The following is a 15,379-nucleotide window of genomic DNA, read 5'->3' on the forward strand; positions in this document are numbered from 1 at the left end:
ATAAATGGCATCATTTTAATCCTCTGTTTGGGCTGTTAGAGAGCAAGAGTTAACTGAACAAACCGTATGACTTCAGCACGGTGCCTGACTAAACAATTTTAAGGGTAATTTTGACCAGTGGTGATTTTTACCCGACCACATCCCTCAACACTGTGAGTCCACCAATAACCCACTTTTCTCAGGGGACAGACCTGGGACAGATAAATGCCATAGCACTGAAGGGGTCATTATTGATTAATCCCCTGTACATGGCATTGTACTTGGCATTTTCTTCAAATAGCAGAGTCCTGACATGCCTTGGACCCGAGTTTCCTCAGCTCCCTTCTTCAGCACCGGTCACCCTTCCAGCCCAGCCCGGTGCTGATACGGTACAGCCTCTGTGTCCTCCCACCTTTACCCTCTTTTCTCACCCATTTGTTTAAAGAGCCTGGGCTGCCCATAAATTTGCATTTTAACATGTAACAAGATGATCTTCCTCCATTTCTTGGGGCACTCAGCTCAAGCACTTGCAGATATTTTGACATTCATTTTAGATCTAAGATATTTCCTAGAATGCAAACTAACTAGCTGGGACACAGGTGACAGGTCACACGGCAGAGCTGTTACCTTGGCGCCAAGGGCATGGAGTGGCCGCCACTGGCTGGATACCAGAGAGAAGGACGGGGACGGGCACTCACATTAACACACACTAGGTTTATGGAGTCAAATTTTTCAAACAGAAAGTGGTGGGACGAATTAGCCTCTCCAGTGCGACATTAAATGGAGCACATGACGACGCCAGGCTAGTGTGCCCTGTTGGAAACTGATCTTTGCACCCATTCAGAGGTTCACGGAGCCCCTCCCCAGGGCCAGGTGCTGTGTTCTGTGTTTGTCTCCTGCAGGTGCACCAGGAAGCAAAGGTTATGGAGCTTATATTCTAGTTAGGAAGACAGATAAGGACGTTTTTTGTAAAAGTCAATTATATAACGTATCAGAGAATGGTGTTACGGGGGAAAGAGAGCACGGTAAGGAAGGATATGAGTGTGGGGAAGGGCAGCAGGGAAGGGGCTGCCATGGTAAACAGGACGGGCAGGCAACCCTCACTGCGAAGGTGGTGTCTGAACACACACACAGGTGCTGGTGAGGGAGTGGTGCGGGAGCAGCAGGAACGTGCCTGGAGTGCGCAGGCAGGGCACATTCACTGTAGCGGATGCCTTCACAGACCCAGCTGCCCAGCAGTGCTTTGTGATTCTTCCTGGGAAAATCTGCATTTCCCTCAGCCTTTCTTTCTTCAACTGCACAACGGGGGGATTGGAGCAGGTCTGGGTACAAAAAGCCCTGAGATTGTAGACAGGGGGCATGGGTCTCAGTTAAGTGACAAGGATCCCCGCTGTGACCAGCACTCTCCCCCATGGCACACAGAGAAAGCACAGGATCTGGCTTTTTTGTTGGCTGGAAGGCAAGGCCAACACAAAGGTGAGAATGATCACCCCGGACCACCCGCTTTCTCTGGGGAACACGGCTTTGAAGGTGACCTTTGCTCACCATGATGCATCCCAAGAATAGCTCTTTCCACTGCGGGTCTGACCACACAGGTTTACTGTGACCCCTTGCAGCTCAGAACACATGAAACACAATGGCACGCAACACCACAACTCCTGGTGGCCTGGCAGGCGCTAAACAGATTTATTTGTTTATGAAGTGAAATCACATAATTTGGAATATTGTGTTGGTGATGGTTATTGTTTTCTATAATTACATTAATTGGCCAGGAAAATAGCAAACGGATGCCAGGCAGAATTCAAGGGTCCCAAGCACTGATGGGGTTCTGAAGGTTGCAAGAGTAAGCCCTTGCCCTAGCTGGTTTGGCTCAGTGGATAGAGCGTCGACCTGCAGACTCAAAGGTCCCAGGTTCGATTCTGGTCAAGGGCATGTACCTTGGTTGTGGGCACATACCTAGTAGGGAGTGTGCAGGAGGCAGCTGATTGATGTTTCTAACTCTCTACCCCTCTCCCTTCTCTCTGTAAAAAATCAATAAAATATATTTAAAAAAAAGAAAAAAAAGAGTAAGCCCTGCACATTGAACTGTGCACTTGGAAACACAGCACATGGACAGGCACTGTGCATGCTCACATAGCACGCTCACCACACCCATGGCCCAGGTTCACCTTGGAGGGGCCTGCGGGTTTTACCCCTGGGTGTTGTTCTATTGTTTTTTAATATTTTAAATTTATTTCTCAATTACCATGGGCACATGGTAACAAGGACCTGCAAAGATGATCTTTTGACTGCAAATACTTACCAAGAGATCACGCTCCTGGAACTTCTCCAGCGTCAGCAGTACCATCCTGCCTAGAGTTTTGTGTTTTTAATTACGGAACAGCTTACATACCGTACTATTCACCCTTTCAGTGTACAGTTGTAAGAAGTTTGATATGCAGACACAGCTGCCTAACCACCAACAGAATGTAGCTGCAGAAGGACCTCCCTGTACTGTCCCTTCCCTCTTTTGGTCAGCCCCTTCCTCCACCCAAGCCCCTGGCAACCACAGATCCATTCTGTGCCTATTGCTTCGCCTTTTCCAGAATGCCACGTAATTGGAGCCGTTGCCTGAATTGCTTTTTCAGTCTGGCTTCTTTTGCTTAGCATGATGCCTTTGAGATCCATCCACGTCGTTGCGTTTCAGCAGGTCCCTCCTTTTTCCTGCTGAGCAGTACTCCAGTGTGTGCGTGAGTCAATAGTGAGCTGCTGGGTAGTGTCTGAGGAGGCCTGGCTGGGAGTCAGGACGGTCACCAGCATGCGACAGCAGTGAAACCTCTCTTGCCCATGTTGTCGGTGGGAACCACATAGAGAACAATACCAAGTCATCCTGTCTCCAAGGCACTCCCTTCTCCCAAGGAGAGACCAGTGGTGGCCTCAGGGGAGCCAGAACTACCATCCTCACCCAGCAGTAACGAGGAGCTCCCCTGGGGATCAACCGAGACTAGGTGGGTGACCCGGGCTTCTATCTACCCTCCTCTCTTGCCGAGTAGCATCAAAGAAAGCCAGCTAAAGCAGAAGGTTTAATAATCCAGACTCTCATAACATAGTACCCAAAATGTCCAAATTCTTATCAAAACCCACTTATACCAAGAGCTGGAAAGAGCTCAAACTGAATGAAAAAAGATAATCCATAGATGCCAACACTAAGATGCAAGAGATGTTGGAGTTATCTAATAAAGATTTTAAAGCAGAGATCATAAAAATGTTTCAAGGGACCCTTACACATATGCTTGAAATAAAAATCAGAAAGTCTCAGCAAAGAAGTAGAAAATAATAAAGCAACCAAGTATAAATTTTAGAACTGAAAAATATCACAACCAAAGTCTTGAAAACTCAATGCATGGGCTTAAAAGCAGAATGGAGATACTGTGGGGGTAGAGAATTAGCGAATTTGAAGTCGGGACTATAGAAATTCCCCAATCTGAATGACTGAAAGGAAATAGGTTTAAAAAATAGAGCCTCAGAGACCTGTGGGACTAACAAAAGGTATCACATTCATGAAATCAAGAGTCCCCAAAGGAGAGGAGAGGGAGGACTGAGCTAAACCAGTCAAAAAATCAAGAGTGAAAACTTTAGTTTAGCAAAAGACATAAATCTATGTATTTGGGAGGCTAGTGAATCCCAAATAGAATAAACCCAAAGAAATCCTCACCAAAACACATCAGAGCCAAATTTCTGAGCTATAAAGACCAAAAAAAATAAAAAAATCTTGAAAGCAGTGAAAAAGAAATGACACCTTACCTGCAGGAGAAAACAAATTCTAATGACAGCAGGCTTCTCATCAGAAACTCAGAGGCCAGAAGGAAGTGGCAAAACATTTTTCAAGGGATGAAAGGAAAGAATTGTCAATGCCAGATTTCATATCCCACAGAAAGATCCTTCTTGAACAAGGGGGAAATCCAGACATTCTCACATAACTGAAAACAAAGAGAACTTGTCACCAGGAGACCTACACTAAAGGAACCACTGAAGGGATTTCTCTAAACAGAAAGAAATGAATAAAAGAAGGACAGATGGAGCAACAAGCAAGAGAAAAGGACAGTGGAAAAAGTAAAAATATAGGCAAATGCAATATTTCCTTTGAAGTTTCCTAAATGATGTTTGATGGTTGAGACAAAACAACTGTCTGATATGGTTCTAAATGTATTTAGAAGAAATATTTCAGACAATTATATTTGGGGAAGGTACAGGGAGATAAAGTTTCTACATTTCACTCCACCTGGTATATAGTGACACCAATAGACTGTGATGAATGCAGCCACATTATCAACATGAGGCTATTCGACAGAGCCCGTCCAAACCACAGGCCACAGATGTGATCTCTACAACCTCCCAGCCTCAGATTGGAGATGATGAGTCTGCAGCCTTCTTGACAGTGAAACTAGGGCTCTGTGCAGCCACCTGTGGCTGGAGTCTACATACAACAGCCCTCCCTCTGCAAGCCCTACTTCCTCTGCACAGCCCGTGAGCTCTGAAGGCCTCTGTCCCCCCCAGTGCCGAGACTCCCAATGCACACCGACATCTCCTGTGGTTCATCACCTGCTTCCTGCCCGCACTCCAGAGGGTCGCCTATTGTTTGCTCAGCAGTTCCAGACAAAGTTGTTCCAATCTGGCTCATGGAGCTAACTTCTCTTGTTTGAGGGCCAACCCACAACTTCTCCAGTGAGGTCTGAAACGCTTCCAAGTTTCTCCTTCCTCAGGTATTCACTCTCAAACGTAGGGTGCCACATAGAGTTTCCTTCTATCTTGTGGTTACCCTTTTATTACAGTGAATCAGTGTAACCTCCTGTGTGATTCCTATCTCCTGAGTAGATAAAGACTACTACAGAATTGGTACTGGGAGAGGTCCCAAGAGACAGATCCCCAAAGATGGGATCTGGAGGTTCAATTGGTCATGCTCTTGAACTGGAGTGAAATTCTGAGCTCCTTGCCAGTGCAGTGGCATCACAAGTCAACAAGCTATCATCTGTGCTTGATTGTGATTAGGTGCCAATAGGAGCACATGCCTTAGGAGCTCAAGTACTAGTTGCTCCCACTCTTGCCACCTGGCAGGGACAATGATTATAAGGGCTGTACTGTGAGATGAATTTTTTAGTGCTCTGGAGCACTTACAGAGAGAAAATGACCAGTTCAGATTCATTAACTCCCACCTTGAGTCACAGTCAGAGAGTCAGATAGCCTAAACAGATCTCTTATTCCTTAGAGCCACATGACTGGCATTGCTGAAAATCAAACATGAAACTTAATGGTGCAGGTGGCTGGGTTCAAATAGCCATTGAATTCAGTCTCACCATGTTTCCCACATGTTAATTAGGGTCTTAATTGGGCAAGAAATAGATCCTAAAACATGAAATAAGGATATCTTATTGGACCTAGCGACACTGGCAGTGTTGACCTCAAAATCTTTTTGAGTCTCTCTTTCTAGCAATAACAACTTTCTCTCTGTCTGAGAAAACTGGTCTTCCTCAGCTTGGAAAACCTGTGACACCCTCACTTGGGGTTGATGCTTTGAAAGGGGCTGTTCAGAACCAAGATGGTGGCATAGGTAAACACCAGTACTCGCTGCCTCCCACAACCACATCAAAATTACAACTAAAATACAGAACAACCACCATTGATAACCACCTGAAATTTGGCTGAATGGAAGTCCTACAACTAGAGACGTAAAGAAGAAAGCACATTGAGACTGGTAGGAGAGGTGGAGGTGCAGAGCAGGCTGGTCTGACAACCATGTGTGGCATTTTTTAATTGGGAGGGTTATCTCATTGGGGAGCCATCCCATGAGGAGCAAGGGGTCCCAGCCCCACACCAGACCCCTAGCCCAGGGCTGGGAAGAAAAGTCCCCGTAACTTTGGACTATAAAAACCAGTGAGCATTGTGACTGAGTGACATGGGGGCTACTGAAGACCCAGGCAGTTCCTCTTAGAGGGCTGGAATATTGACTTACTTGGATTCAATTCCTCTGGGTTCCAGTGCTGGGGCAGCAGCTTAAAGGAACCTGGAACATTTGAGGTGGAACTGGATTGTCCGGCATCAGGGTAAGATCTCAGGGGCAGTTTTCTCCCTGACAGAGGTGCTCTCAGGTGTGATTGCTCCTGTGCTGAGACTGCCCCTGTCACAGAACCCCATCCAATTTGTAGCCCCACCCATGCTGTTTGCAGTGGCTTTTCCATATGAATGGCCTGTCCTGGCTCAGGCTTCAGACTTTCCTAAAATCTCTCAAACAAGCAGCAGCTGGTATCAGTATTACCCATACCTATCAGCAAGAGGCCCAAAACCTGGCATTAGTCCCAGCTGCCTTGCTTCACAGCCTGGCCTGGCCTAGGCACTTCTAAGCCCAACACAAGTGGTAGCCATCCACAGATCACTCAGTAGCTCCTAGTAGTGGTCCCAGGCAGAGCACAGGCAGTGGCTGACCTTCACTTCCTGGGAGGCCCCAGAGCCAGTATAACTGGTGGACAGCCTCAGACCATACAAGATTACAACTCTACACATCCACAAGTGACACACTCAAGGGGAAGACTCAGTGAGCACCAAAGCCCCACTGAAGCAAGGCCTGCTCCATAGGGGTGTCTCCTGCACAGGAGCTTTTCCACTGTAGTCGCAACTGTTTCTTATAACCAATTGGCTTGGAGGTCAATTCCTCCCAGTGATGCCAAAAACAATCAAGGCTCAACTGCAACAAGACTGTGCACACAGCCCACACAGGGGCACACCTAGAATACCCAGCTCAGGTGACTGGGGAGGTTGAGCCATTGGGCCCCACAGGACACCTACTACACAAGGTCACTCTACCAATTCCAGGAGACATATTAGCTCTACCTAATCATAGAAACAAACACAGGAAAGCAGCCAAAATGTAAAGAAACATGTCAGAAGTGAAAGAACAGAAGAAATCTACAGGGGGAAAAAAACTAAATGAAATGGAAACAAGCAAACTACAGATGCAGAGTTCAAAACAATAGTTTTAAGGTTGCTCAAGGATCTTAATGAGAGCTTCAAGGGACTTGGTGAGACTTTCAAAGGTCTTAGTGAGAATTTCAAGAACCTTAGTGAGAATATCAAAGACATAAAAAAAGACCAGTCAGAAATTAAGCATACACTAACTGAAATAAAGAATCGTTTATAAGTATTCAACAGTAGAGTAGAGGATGCCGGGAATCAAATCAATGATTTGAAATATAAGGCAGCAAAAATCACCCAATCAGAAAAGAAAAAAGAATTCAAAAATATGAAGAAAGTGTAAGGAGCCTCTGGGATAACTTCAAGCGTACCAACATTCACATTATGGGGGTGCCAGAAGAAAGAAAGCCAGATGTTAAAAACCTGTTTGAAGAAATGATAACAGAAAACTTCCTCTACCTGAAATAGATAGACTTACAAGTTCAGGAAGTACAGAGAGTCCCAAACAAGAAAAACCCAAAGAGGCCCACACTAAGACACATCATAATAAAAATGCCAAGAATTAAAGACAAAGAGAGAATGTTGAAAGCAGCAAGAGAAAAGCAGTTAGTTACCTACAAGGGAGCACCCATATGACTGTCAGCTGATTTCTCAACAGAAATTTTGTAGACCAGAAGGGAGTGGCAAGGAATATTCAAAATAATGAATAGCAAAAACCTACAACCAAGATTACTTTGCCTAGCAATGCTATCATTTAGATATGAAGATCAGATAAAGAGCTTCACAGACAAGAAAAGGGTATTCTTTAAGAAGAATATTCTTTAAGAAGGGTATTCGTTAAGAAGAAGAGGCGGAGGGGGAGGAGGAGGGGGGGAGGAGGAGGAGGGGGGGGAGGAGGAGGAGGGGGGAGGAGGAGGAGGAGGAGGAGGAGGAGAAGGAGAAGAAGAAGAACAACAACAACAACAACAACAGAAAATAACACCAGTCATCTGGCCAAATTCATTGATAGCACCGTACTGACTAGAGATTCTCAATTTAATGTCTTAGTTGTAGAGCTGAATGTCGCTGTAACAGCTTACTTGGTTGGCTGACTGGATCATGGACACAACGGTCACCTACATTTAGTGAGTCTGAGATGTCAGGGTTTCTCCGGCATGATGCAGATGAGGAGTCAGGTAAAGAGGAGCACTGGACAGGAAGTATTGTGTGCAATCATCAAACCCACTAAGCCCCCAAACTCCAGTCCTCAAAAAGACCAAGAAGTCTCTCTTGTCACAGGAGACTGAGCAATACATTAGGAGGGTCCTCAATTCCTGAACACCTGTGTGACTGCTCTTTTTCCAGTATGACTATAGGGATGCACCTTGGAGACAGGCTCCCTGATTCCGACAGGAAGATGGAATTCCAGAATAGCAGAGGCCGAGGGGCTGCACTTAGTTGTCGAAGGAGGAGTGGGCAATACGGATGTGCCCGTAGTCGGCATACTTTGGTTCTCAGAGCCTCTATTAGGTGCGGATGGATCAAAGTGTCCCTCGCAGTGAAACAGGGGGTCAGCCTGCTAGGATGTCACTTGATCTGCATTATGAGAAACACTCTAAGTGTGGTAGCCAGAGACCTGACAGAGTCACCAGGTTTCAGACCTGTCAGTCTGCAGGCCCAGAGGCCCCTGATGACAGGGAAGCCTGGTCCCCTGTAAAATCACCCTGTACTATTGGGACAAAGACACTGTAATCCTCCTCCTCGCCTTCTCCAGAGACATCTATGGCCACAGATTCAAACTTTTCAGGGATAACTAGACACTCCAAGAGATAAAGAACCCACAGCCGCTGAGGTTCTGCTCTGAGGGCAAGCAAAGGATGGAATGGGAAGGTCATAGATACAAATGTCAACCCATGACCAAGTGCAGCAGGGAAGACAGGAGGAGCATGGCTTGCGATTGCTATGCACATGATATGAATGAGTTTATTTACATATACTAATAGCTCTCTATGTCTTTCTCCTTCATCTTTTAAAATTTTAAACATGAGTTATTGTAGGTTAATTTTACAATTTAGTCTTAAGGAAACAGAGATGTTGGAAGGACATTCCAGGAGGGAAGGACATTCCAGGAGGGAGAGGCTTCCTGTCATTTCCAGCAGGGGCCAGGGAGAGGGTCAAGAGGTATGGGTGTGAGGATATCTGCAGGAGCCAGCCTTGCCAAGAGCCCCAGATACACGCCCCGTGCAACCTTGCAGCCTCAGCCTGGCGCTAACCTGTCTGCAGCCCCCTCATATGGAAACTAAAGCTCCTGCTCAGCCTGCATGCAACCTGCCTGTGGCCCAGAGGGTCCGCGTGGATGTGCAGCTCCTTCTGCAACCCCACACAGCCTGCGCACAGCCCACCTGTGGCCTGGTGTCCACAGAGAACCACTCCTCCTCCCCACGTGCAGCCAGTGAGCTGGGAGGCCTTTGTCCCCACTGGTGTGCAGACTCCCGATGCACACCCACACCTCCTGCTGTGACTGCATGCTTCCTGCCCACACTCCAGAGTCCACCCTACATGCCAGACACGCTCCAGTCTTCTCCTCCAGCCAACTCCTCTGCTAGCTGGTGGCCAGACCACAGCTTCCCCAATGGAGTCTGAACCCCTTCCAAGTTCGCCCTTCTCTCAATCCTAGGAATATATATATATATATAGACATATGTATAGTGCCCTTGCATCTTACAGTCACTCTTCATAGAGTTAATAATTCTTATGTTCAATGTCTCTTGTTGAATCTACTATGTAGCTTCTACTTCCTAAATGGACACAGATCGACTGTGATACCAAAATAGGTCACATTTCGGGCCATAAGACAAACCTGGGCCGATTTAAATTATAGAAATCATATAGTATGTGTTCTCTGACCACAATGGAATCCACCGGAAATCAACAACAGAAAGATAACAGGAAAATCTCCAAGCACCGGGCCACTAAACAGCACTCTGTTGAATAACCCAGGGGTCAAAGAGGAAACGTCCATTTGACCAAAACATACAATGAATGAATGAAAGTGAAGACACCACTGACCTGGTGCTTTAGTGCAACGTTATGGCCCCAAGTGTTTGTGTTAGGAAAACGAGAGTCTCAAATAAATAACCTAAACTCCAACCTCAATAATTTGGTCAAAAAAGCTTAATAAACCCAAAGCAAGCAGAAAGAAGGAAATAATAAAGAAAAGGGAAGAAATCAATGAAATTGGGACAGAAAAATAATAGTCCATTTTTAAAAAGGCATGTTCTTTACTAAGATCAAAAAACTGATCTTTAAAATCTCCACAAAGATTGAAAAGGGGAAATGAGAAAAGATACAAATGTTCCTATCAGGATACAACTACAGGCCCTGCCGCTCTCAGAAGGACACGGCAGGAGTCCTGTGACTAACTCCATTCACATAAATTCATTCACTTAGAGCAACTGGACCAAGCCCTCGGAGAACACAAGCTACCACAACTCACCAAATATGAAGTGGGTCATTTGAGTAACACATAACTATTAAGTGGACAGAATTTGTCATTTTAAAACTCCTAAAAAGAAATCTCCGGGTCCTGGTGGCTTTACTGAAGAATTCTACCTAATGTTTACAGAAGAATTAAAGCCAGTGTTACACAACCTTTTCCAGGAAATAGTAGAGGCGGGAAAACTTCCCAGTTAATTTTATGAAGCTAAGTATTACCCTGACAGCAAAACCAGACAAAGACAGGACAGAAACAAACAAACAAAAAGTACACAGCAATATTCCTCATGAATGTAGATGCGAAACCCTTCGCAAAATATTAGCATATACATTCTGCAACATTAAAAGAATCAGGCACCTTAACCCAAGGCCCCAGTGATGCGTGAATGGGATCCACCATGTGAACAGAGTAAATAAGAAAAGTCACAGGATTCTATCAATTGATGTAGAAAAGGCTTCAACAAAAGTCCATATTTATTCATGATAAAATCTCTCAGAAAGCAGAAATGGAGAGAAAGCTTCTCAACTTGATGAAGAGCCTCTACACAGCACCCACAGTCAACGCCTCACTTAACGATGAAAAACAAAGAACCCCTCCTCCCGAAGCGGGGGAGCGAGGCAAAGATGTCACTCTTATTCAACATCAAACCGAAAATCCCAACCAGCGAGGTAGAGCAAGAAAAGAAATACAAGACCTACATGTAGGAAAGAAAGAAACGAAAGTGTCCCTGTTTTAGGGTGGCATGATTGGCTGCCTAAAAAATCCCAAGAAATGGACAACAAAACCTTCTAGAACTCATGAGGAGCTCAGCAAAGTCATCGGATACCAGAGCAACACAGACACATCAATTCTCCTCTATTGACTAGCGATGAACAATTGGAAACCAAAATTAAAAATACAATGCCATCTTGGCTGCCATGTGATCAGAGCGCTGGCCCATGCGCCGAAGGGCCTCGGGTTAGATTCCCAGTCAAGAGCACATACCTCAGTTGCAGGTTTGATCCCCAGACCCTGGTCAGGGTGTGTGCACAAGGCAACCAATCAATGGGTCTCTCACACATCAATGTTTCTCTCTCTCTTTCTCTCTCCCCCTGCCCAGTCCTCCCTCCCTTCCACTCTTTCTAAAGAATAAAATCAATGGAAAAAAATATCCTCAAGTGAGATTTACAAAAACAAAGTTTCTCTGTCCTGCCAGGGTAGCTCAGTGGTTGAGCATAGATCCATGAACCAGGAGATCACAGTTCAATTCCCCGTCAGCACACATGCCTGGATTTTGGGCTCGACGTCCAGCATGGGGCATGGATGAGGCAGCCGATCGATGAATCTCTCTCATCATTAGTGTTTCTATCTCTCTCTCCCTCTCCCTTTCCTCTCTCTGAAATCAATAAAAACATATTTTAAAAATGTATATGTTAAAAACAAAATTAAACTAAAAAACAGACCCACACAAATATGCCCAACTAATTTTAAACAAAGCTACAAAAGCAATTGAGTAAGGAGAGTACAGACTTTTCAACAAATAGTGTTGGAGTAATTGACATCCATGAACAACAAAAACAAAAAATTGCTCTCAACCTAAACCTACACCTTACTTCTACAGAAATTAACTCAAAATGTAAAACATGCTTAAATGTAAAATGTAAAATTATAAGGCTGTAGGAAAAAATGTAGGAGAAAATCTTCAGGATGTAGAACACAGGAAAGAGATTTTAGCCTTAACGCCAAAAGCATGAATCATATGGGGAAAATGGGTAAATTGGACCTCATCAAATTAAAAGTATTTGTTCTATGAAAGTGTTGGCTTTTAGGAGGATGGAAACACCAGCAGTAGACCAGGAAAAAATATTTGCAAACCTCACATCTAACAAAGGACCCATACCCAGAATACATAAAGAACTATGAAAACTTAACATTAAAAAATTTCAACAACAATCCAATCAGAAAATGAGCCAAAGACACAGAGAGACCTACTGCCAAGAAGACACGCCAGTGCCTGGACAGCGCTCAATGTCATCAGCCGCCGAGAAGTGCAAGTGAAACCACGGTGAGGTGTGCCGCACCTCTCGGATGGCAAACGTCACCACATGAAGTGAGGGTGTGGGTGCAGGCACATGGCGGGGGAGCGCAGAGGGAAGCAGACAGCCAGTCCGCAGAGAATTGGGCAGTTTCTTTTCCAAAATGATACGTGCAACTACCACTCCACCCGGAATGGCTCTCCCGGGCATTCGTCCACAGAAATGCAAACTCCCGTCCTCACAGCAGCCCAGGCACGGGTGTTCAGAGCACCTTTATGTGTAGCCCCCCAAAACTGGCCCCAGCGCAGATGTCCCCCAGCAGAGGGTTTTCAACCACGGTCGTGTGCCCATTACAGAGAATGTTACTTAGCAATAAACAGGGGGGACGCCCAAGACAGGGAACAATTTGGGTGACTCTCCAGAGAATTGTGCTGAGTGAAAAAAATCAGTCCCAAAACCACAATGTCACTGTATGGCTCCATTCATATAACATTCTTTTTAAATTTTTTTTATTTTTCCATTACAGTTTACTTTCAGTTTCAGGTGTGCAGCGTAGGGATTTTTTTCACTCAGCACAATTCCCTGGCGCTGTGCATAGTTATCACAGTGTTACCATGTTCCTAGCCCAGCGGCCGCCCACCTTTCGGACCTCAGGGACCACCGGTTGGCGACCGCTGCCCTCGGCTGTATTTTACATGCCCGTGACTGCCAGCAGCGTTCTTGAAATGGGACTGGAGCACAGGGGTAAAGAGGAGGGAAGTGAGTGTGGCCACGAGGGGTCCTGTGGTGACAGAAATGGCCCGTGCCTCAACTGTATCCATGCCCATCCCCGGGCTGTGATTTTTAGAGGGCCACGATGGGGGGGGGAAGTGGGTCCGAAGCACATGGGACCTCTCTGTATTTCTTACAACTGCATGGGAATCTACCACCATCTCAAAACAAACAGGCTCTTTTATAAAAAAATAATGATAGTAAATAAATAGCCAAAGAGAAAATTGAAATGGGAACAAGTTGAAATGAGTCGATGTTACTTGATGGAGCATCTATTGTTTCCCTAACGCACGTCCCCAGCCCTGAGCACCACAAAGCTACCCTTGGAGAAACAGACTCAACATGGAGCCTCTTCCTTGGCTTTGTTTTCTGTGTATCAGCTCACCTCTCCTGACGGACCTCTACATTCAAAGGGCGTCCTGCATCACTACGGCACAAGAGAAAGCCACACCATTGCCATGGCTACACAGTGGTCATAACGAAACTACAACTAAAGCTCTGCAGACCTGCCAAGGCCTCTCGCTCGGTTACAAGACAAAGCAGAACAAAAGGCTTCTGATGGGCTCTGCAGAAATGCCTGCACATGACTGTTCCAGGGAGCTCAGTCGTCATTTAGATCTTTGGGGGTGACCCTGTTCCTCTAGGCCCACCCTTCACCCCCAACTTCCCAGTCAAAAGGTAACCTTCATCTGTTAGCTTTCTCTGAATCTTCCCACAGCCCACTGACTCCTGCTGAACCTAAACACTTGCTCTAATGTTAATATTAGCCCTGTGATCCTAAATGATTGATCTTTCCAGGGGCAATAGAATTGGGGCGGTTAACAGGCGCATTATTTTAAACCAGCCCTGACGTTGGTTCTGCAGTTCCCAGTCGGCTGATGTTATCACTTTCTTAAGTTGCATCCTGTTCCCTGTGGCACGGGGGCAGATAGCATCTCTGCTTTCATTATTACAGAAAGATTTGCTACGGGAACGGAGACCCATGTCACCTCCCAGAACATGGGCCCCAGGGCTTATCGGACAGACCTCCAGCTCTTAGCTATTTTGGATGCTGGGAAACCAAATACGTGTATAAATACATGGTCCAGAGTCCATGGTCCCTTGTAAATCTCATTGAAAAATGTTCCCCCTGGAACTGCTATAAATACATTGCCATCAAAGACCTTGATAGTTAGATCTACTGTACATCGTGTTTTCCAAGCCCGCGGGCTAATGTGGCTGATATTTCCACTCCATTCACACCTTTGTGAGCAGGTCCATCGGTGCCAAGGACAGCGCTGCTTAGAAAGCAGCAGGCTGTCTCTCCGCTCGCCTCTGTCCGACAACGCGCATGGAGGACCTGCTTCCAGACGGCCATTATGAATCACAGTAAATATTGTGACAAAAGCAACAGTGGGGTGAAGCACACAGGAGAATTACTAAACTGGGTCAGACCCAGTTTTACGTGGCCTTTTCTTTAGCACTGCATGCTTGAAGATAAATATATCATTAAGAATACAGGGTAAAAAAAAATCACTTTTTTTCTTAACTGACATCTTCTGTATGCCTATCATGCACAGCACGATACATACCTTCACGAAGAGTGACGAATTTTTAGCCAGCGATGCTCAGATTCAAACACAGATGGCCTGGCCTGAAACTGGGGAGACATCAACAGGTGGCTGGCCGCCCACCTGTGCAGCGAGTTCGCGCCTCTTAGCTGAGAAGGTGTCGGCGGCATCCTCCGCTGTCCCTATCTGCAGGCCGTGTCTCAGAGGACAGAGAGGCAGGCCCTGCGTCTTAGAAGATAACAGAAAAGAGTTTGGCCTCCCATTGCTCTGCCTTTGAGTCAACTCGGTGTCTAACCGAGAAAAAGCACCTTCGGAGCAACCTGGGGGAGACTCAGACAGAGATGAAACTTGAACTGACTCCGAAATAGGAAGTAAAGATTGTCTATACATTTCTTAGTGTCACAGTAGCAACCTGTCGAAAACAGGAAGAGACAGGCGCAAAGGAGGAAAACACTAGAGCTACAGCTCATGATGTAGTGACTATTGGTCAGACAGCCCTAAGGCAGACTGCCACCTGGGATGGAGGTGCGGCCGCCCTTGCACTACAGATGCCGGCTCGTGCAGGCTGAGGGTCGGGGCCAGCGGGGCCAACTCCTGGCTGTGGGGTTGGAAGATGCATCTGCCTGGAGCTTCCCGGGCCCAGA

The 15,379-nt window shown here is 46.0% G+C and overlaps 1 protein-coding gene across 1 annotated transcript in view; it reads right to left on the bottom strand.

The window, feature by feature from the left end:
* The window catches only part of ZNF831 (zinc finger protein 831), an 80,862-nt gene extending 65,788 nt beyond the window's left edge, over window positions 1–15,074 (bottom strand). The window contains exon 1 of the mRNA XM_059705169.1: window positions 14,757–15,074. The gene's annotated coding sequence lies outside the window, so the exon portion shown is untranslated. The remainder of the gene's footprint in view (window positions 1–14,756) is intronic.
* Between the last annotated feature and the right edge of the window lie 305 nt (window positions 15,075–15,379).

Source organism: Myotis daubentonii, chromosome 8, assembly GCF_963259705.1.
Source record: "Myotis daubentonii chromosome 8, mMyoDau2.1, whole genome shotgun sequence".
Classification (NCBI taxonomy): domain Eukaryota; kingdom Metazoa; phylum Chordata; class Mammalia; order Chiroptera; family Vespertilionidae; genus Myotis; species Myotis daubentonii.